We start from the raw sequence: 6,980 nt of genomic DNA, 5'->3' as shown, positions 1-6,980 counted from the left end.
GGAGCGCAACAGGTGCTTTGTGACGTCACGCCGAAGAGAAGGGCGACCGACTCGCGCCGTCGCAAGCCGCGGCGGTGCCACCACGGCGTGGATGGATGGAAAAAACTTTATTGTCAATAAATTGGTGTTCTTGACCCTTACGGGGCACTGGGCGCCGTGGTCGATCCTTGGTCCAGGATGCCGCACTTGACTGCTGCCATCGTGGCTCGGCGCACAAGGAATCGTTGCGCTTCCTCGTCCTCGCTGGCCAGCAAGTGCTCCCACTGCATCACACTCGGGTTTATTCTTGGCTCTAAGTCTGCCTTAGGGCAGGTCCATGTGATATGTTCTAGTGTAGGTTTACCCTGACACCACGGACATTCGTCTGCATATTGTGTAGGGAAAATCTTGTGCAGTTTGTGAAGGTGTGGGTAGGTACCGGTTTGTAGTCTGCGCCAGTCTACCGCCTCCTCTTTGGTGAGCCTTTTGTGTGGGGCTGGGTAGCGTTTCTGCTGACCCCTGTAATGATCGAGTATATCTGAGTACGTGGGGATAACTGGGTCAAAGGTGCTTGTGGTGCAAAATGCTGAGTCTGCTCGGTTGACGTATCCTCGAGCTAACTCGTCTGCTGCCACGTTGCCCCTCATCCCCTCATGTCCCGGAACCCACACTATACTATGTTTAGTGTTTTTGTGTCTTCTCGTCGTGTGTAGAATATGATTGGCGATGCTGTCGATCCTGCCTCTTGTGTAGTATCTACATGCTTGTTTGGAGTCCGTCACTATAGTGAGGTTGTGTCCTGTTGCGTTGCCGTGCGATATTGCCAGAGCAATGGCGGCGTCTTCAGTTGCTTCTGTGTTCGGGTTGTTTATCGTTGCGCTGGTTATTTCTTGCCCTCCTTCGTCTGTTACAACGGCGATTGTTTTGCGTTGGTATCGGTACTTTGCTGCGTCCGTGTAGACTACGTTGGGATTGTCGCTGAGTTCCCTGGTGAGTGCTCGGACTCTGGCTTGTCGTCTTTCATGATGTAAATTCGGATCCATGTGTCGTGGTATTGGTCTTACCCGGATGTTGTTTCTGTCTTCATTATTAATCTGTTCCTTGTCTCTTTGTGTACCTAGAGGTAGCCGTAATTTCTCCAGTAGGTGTCTTCCCGTTCTGGTTTGAGTGAGTCTGTCTAATTGCGCACTACGTTGCGCTTCGCGTAGTTCGTCGAAGGTGTTTGATACTCCCAGGGCCAATAGTTTTTCGGTTGGTGTGGACATTGGCAGTTTGAGCGCCGTTTTGTACGCTTTGCGTAGTATGGTGTCGATTTGTAGAGTCTCTTGCTTGTTTAGTTCGTGGTAGGGGAGGCTGTACGTAACCCTGCTCGTGACGAGGCTGTCAATGAGTCTCAGGGTGTCCTGTTCTCTCATACCCTTCTTTCTACTGCTGATTCTCCGCACGATTCTGGCGACTTGCTCTGTTGTATTCTTAATAGAGGCAATGGTTTTGCTACATCGGCCTGTGTTTGCAGCCACATTCCAAGTACCCTGACTTCCGTTTTCTCAGGTATTGTCTCGTTTCCGAGTTTCAGGGTGATTTGGCAGTCGTATTTTCGTGTACCTTTTTTGATTCTTACGTATTCTGATTTTTCTGCTGAGCACGATAATCCTATTGCCCTGGCGTATTGTTCAGTATGGTCGATCGCTTTTTGTAGCCGCTCTTGTTTAGCTGCTAGGGAGCCTGTGGTTGTCCATATTGTTATGTCATCTGCATACATTTCGTAGCTGATGTTTTTTATTTCGTCCAGTACTTTCGTGAGTCCTATCATCGCTATGTTGAATAGTAGCGGTGATATTACTGAGCCTTGCGGGGTACCCTTGTTTGGCACCGTGAAGCTCTCCGATCTTGTATCTCCGATGCCTATCGTAGCTGTTCGTTCCGTGAGAAAGGCTTTGACATAACGGAAGGCTCTGCTTCCACAGTTTATGTTATTGAGACCTTCCATGATGACCGCATGTCCCACGTTATCGAAGGCTCCCTTTATGTCGAGTGCTAGCACTATGTGTTCGCCGCTTCTTGGTATTTCAGTGAGGACATCCTCCTTTAATTGTAGGAGTACGTCTTGCGTGGACAGTCCCCTTCTGAAGCCAAACATGGCATCAGGGTAATATCCCTTGTCCTCCATGCAGTTTGTGATCCTTTCATTAATCACCCTCTCGTATATCTTCCCTAGACAGGAGGTTAGGGAGATTGATCTTAGGTTTTCAATTTGGAGTCTTTTACCCGGCTTGGGTATCGTAATTACTTCTGCATGTTTCCATTCCGCCGGCACGATTCCTTTTTCCGAGATAGCGTTTAGGTACTTCGTAAGCTCGGCGATGGCCGTGTCTCCCATGTTTCTAATGGTAGCGTTATTTATTTTGTCCTTTCCGGCTGCCGTATTCTTTTTTGCTTCCCCTATGGCTGCCCTTACTTCCTCCTCGGTGATTGGCCTATCCATCTCGGGGTTGTTTTCGCCGGTGTATACTTGGTCTTGCTTTGGGTGCATGATTGTGCCGTAGCATTTTCCCCTCAGTGCTTGTGTTAGTTGGTCTTCCGTTCCAGGGAAGGTGTGGAGTAGTTTTTTCATGGACTTGCCGCTTTCCGTTTTGGTTTTTGAGGGGTCTATCAAAGCTCTTAGTATATTCCAAGTTCGGGCCGTGCCTAGTGTTCCTCTAAGTGTTTCCGTGAACTGTTGCCAGTTTTGCGTGGTGATGTTGTCTGCGTGTTCTGATGCCTTCTTAGTCAGTTCTGCGATCTTCAGCTTGAGTTTCCTGTTGTGTTTTTGCTGCCTCCATCTCCTGATAAGGCTTCTTCGTGCTTCCGATAGGTGAAGAAGGTGGCTGTCTACGTCCGGGTGTTGTTCCGTGCGAACGATCATCTTCGTGTATTTTTGTCTGACCTTCATAAGCTCTGTGCACCACTCTACTATGTTGGTTATCGGTTTTATTATTTCGTCGCTGTGGTTTCTGAAGGCTTCCCAGTCTGTGATTTTGGCAGTCCCATGGCATCTCTTCATTTCTCCTGCGGCTATTTCTAAGTTAAGGATGAAGTGGTCGCTCCCTAAGGTTTCCATTGTATTTTCCCATTGGATATTCTCGTTGTTTTTTGAGAAGGCTAGGTCAGGCGTGGTGTCTTTGCAGACGCTTTTTCCTATCCTCGTCGTAGTTCTGGGGTCGTTAGCTAGCTCCATGCAGTATTTTTCTGCGCTTTCTGCTATGCTTTTACCTTTGGAATTGAGTTTTTGGTACCCCCAAATGGGGTTTGCCGCATTAAAGTCTCCTAGGATCAACAGTGGGTTCTGGCCTGCCATATCGCTGGCTTTTTTGAACAGTTCCCCCATAACATGCATCCCACCTACCACGAACCCCGCCGCAGAGCTCGCGCACGGGCACTCCACAAACACTATGGCACGGAACCGTATGCCGTTTGGGTGGATGCCGCATGCATGGGCGAGGACGCGGTTGTAGCCATCACGAACCCCTCCCTCCAACCCATTGCCACCCTTCACATAACCCCTACTGCCACTTCGGAGGAGGCCGAAGAGGCCGCCATTGCCCTGGCCATCACCCGCACGGTGGCTCGATATATACTGTCAGATTCCAAAACTGCCATACTAAATTTTGCTCGCGGGAGAGTTCACGTCCCTGCATTTCGCATACTGGACTCCCTCGCCGCGCACCCGCCCCGCCATGTGGAGCTGATATGGGTGCCTGCCCACTCCGGGAATCCCGGAAACGAGGCCGCCAACGCTTTAGCCCAAGCTTCTCTCAACCGGGCACCGGCGGCCTCCGACCTGGGGTTCTCGCGGGAGCGCATGCACTCATTCAGTGAAATGACGCAGGCCTACAGAGCCGAGCGTCGGCTCTACCCCCCACCTCATCCTTCCCTCGACAATTACCATCAGACACTTTGGAGGCGGCTCCAAACACGCACTTTGCCCTCCCCTTATATACGCTCGCGATATCACCCAGTCCACACGAACCCTTCCTGTACCCTCTGCCACCACCCCAAAGCAACTCTCGACCATATTCTTTTCCTCTGCCCGGCGGATCCTCCCCCGCGGGGCCTGGAGCACCTTACCACTTGGGAGGCTTGGGAGACCCTACTGCGCTCCGAGGACCCGGCCAAGCAAGCCATCGCCACCGGCCGGGCTGCCAGCGTCATGAGCCTCCGGGACATGAACGTTTGAGTGCAGTGGGGCCGTGCGGGGGCTCAAGGACCGACGTGTCCAAAACTCCCTTGTTACAAATAAAGTTTTCATCATCATCATCATCATCGTGTATTCTGGTGTTCTTTTGTTTTGGGGGGCTGTATACGTTTATGATGAAAGCGCTGTCATCAGCTGGTTTTTCTGGTACAATTTCTAGTACAGTGTGGTGTACGTCCGTATCCGGTATGTTGGTTTTGCAGATTGCCGTAATTGACTTATGTACTAAGGTGACGGCCTTGCCGGAACCGTCTTCGTCATACATCTCGTATCCTGTTATGCTTGTTTTAGCCCTGGCCCCGTATTCTTGGATGGCAATGATGTCCGGCGGTTTTTCTTGGTTCATTATGAGATGGATTAACTGAGTTTGTTTTCCTTTTATTCCTGTACAGTTCCATTGCCAAATTTTCAAGCTTCCTTTCTTGTTTAGCCTTGTGTGTTTGCTGTTAGACATTTTGTATTCTTGCTTCCTGCTCGTCGGTATGGATGGGCCTATTGCTCATGTGTTCTCTCATGCGTTTGCTGTGTGCTTCCTTCGTTGTAGTCGCTGCTTTCCCTTTAATGTAGTTGTATTTTCCGTCCATTTTCTCCAGGTCTTCACTGACTTTGACATGGTGTTTCATTATTGCTAGCAAAGTTGCTCTCACCATCTCCTGATCGAGTTCTTGGATTTCTTGTAGTTGGTGTTGTGCCGCCTCTATGGCGGCCACCTCTGCGGATTCTGTCCTACGTTGGTACGTTTCTACTTGATCGGCCTCCGTGATGGACATGGGCTGTCTGGCGTGTTCGAGGTTTTTTAGTGCGTTCATGTATTGTGCTTTTTGTCTTTGGAGTTCTATTTTAAGATGCGTGTTTTGTTCTTCTAGCTCTTTGACCCTTTGATCGCTTTGAGCAAGTCGCGGTTCTAGTTTTACTATTCTGTCCTCAAGTTGCATTGTCTTAGAGTGTGACACAGTGGTTGCACAGCTATGTCCAATTGGCCAGCTCACCTTCTTTTCCAGTCTCTGCTGTGGCTGGTTGAGATCTTGCTTCATGTTTTCGCTCGCCAGGCCTGGGAAGTCCCCCTTGCGTTCCTGGAACCCGCTGTTTTCTTTGCGCGTTGTCGACCTGGATCTGGATCGCATCGCTGATGTTGACCTCGATCTCGTGCGCTTGTCGGCGTTGCTGCTGAGTGTTGCGTTGTTGTCTGAACGAAGCAGTTGCTTCGCTGCGTCTGCCCCTTGTATTTCTCTGGATCTGCTCGTTCGTGTAGCAGCGTCCCCGGTGTCTTGCGTTCGCTGTCCCGGCGATCCAGCGTCCCCGTTGTCTTGCGTTCGTTGACCTGGCGGGGTCTTGCCTTTCGGTTGCCCCGTTTGGTACTTGGCTTTTTTATACCGCATCTCGCAGTCCTTGTCTCCAGTAGCGTGGTCACCACCGCAGAGCGCACATTTTGTTTCTTCGCATTGATGGTTTTCCTATGGGTCCCGGGTTCCACATGACTTGCATACCTTCACCTGTGGGGTGGGGCACGCGTCTGTTCTGTGTCCAGGCTGCATGCATGTGTGGCACACCTGCCTTCGGACTCGGTACGGGTAGCATTGGTACTCAGCCCCTGCAAAAATCACTTGCTTGGGAAGGAATTTGCCGTCGAAGAGTAGCATTGCTGAGGAGGATTTACCCAGCATTCTCGCCCCGACGATTTCGACTCCATGCGTTCGGACTCTCAGTTCCGCCAGTAGGCCTTCAGTCTTGAGGCCCGGCTCGACTCCGTGGATGCCTCCTCGGATCACATCCGTGGATGACTCCTCGGATCACATCATCCGGCGCCGCAATGTACGTGTTGACTTCGTAGTTGACTTCGTAGACTTCGTAATAGCACGCAGCAGTGGCGGCAGTTCCTTCCACCGTTTAATCACTCGTCTTGCTGTTACAGACCTCTGACCACGTGCACGCATGATCAGCTGACAGGCCATCGACAAATAGCTGCACTAGAAGGGAAGCAAGCGCTACGTCACCACCGGACAAGACTATAAGAAGACAGCTCTGCCCCCGGCGCGGCCACATAGCACGCAGCAGTGGCGGCAGTTCCTTCCACCGTTTAATCACTCGTCTTGCTGTTACAGACTTCTGACCACGTGCACGCATGATCAGCTGACAGGCCATCGACAAATAGCTGCACTAGAAGGGAAGCAAGCGCTACGTCACCACCGGACAAGACTATAAGAAGACAGCTCTGCCCCCGGCGCGGCCACATAGCACGCAGCAGTGGCGGCAGTTCCTTCCACCGTTTAATCACTCGTCTTGCTGTTACAGGTTAGTTGTATTTTTTGTCTACCGTAAGAATTCAAGCAATAGTTTTTTTTGCCGCTGCTGCTGCTGTTGCCATTGTTAGTGGTGTACTTGGCGTGATGTCTGATGAGGACATTGCTGATATCTGTCTGGAATGTCACGTAGCCATCGAGAAAGATTCCACTGCCATAAGCTGTTCTGAGTGTGCTTTCACATACCATGCCGGGAGTTGCGCAGGAGTGGGAGAGGCAGCCGTAAAGGCCAAGCCTGACATAGGAAGGTCATGGCTGTGTCCAACATGCAAAGCCTCGAAGTTAAGAGGTAGCCAGAACACTGGAAAGGCTAAACATGACTATGATGTTGACATTGTGGCGAGGCTAGCCAATATGAACAAGAAAATTGGAGCCCTTCTCCCCCTCCTGAGCAAAATCGAGAAACTTATGACCATGAAAGAACCTGTGGAAGCAATTGAAAAGAATGTCAAGTTCTTATCGGACAA

This window comes from Amblyomma mixtum, chromosome 10 (assembly GCF_055824585.1).
Source record: "Amblyomma mixtum isolate Tamu chromosome 10, ASM5582458v1, whole genome shotgun sequence".
NCBI lineage: Eukaryota > Metazoa > Arthropoda > Arachnida > Ixodida > Ixodidae > Amblyomma > Amblyomma mixtum.
The sequence above is the reverse complement of the archived record's forward strand: the minus strand, read 5'-3'. Positions refer to the sequence as shown.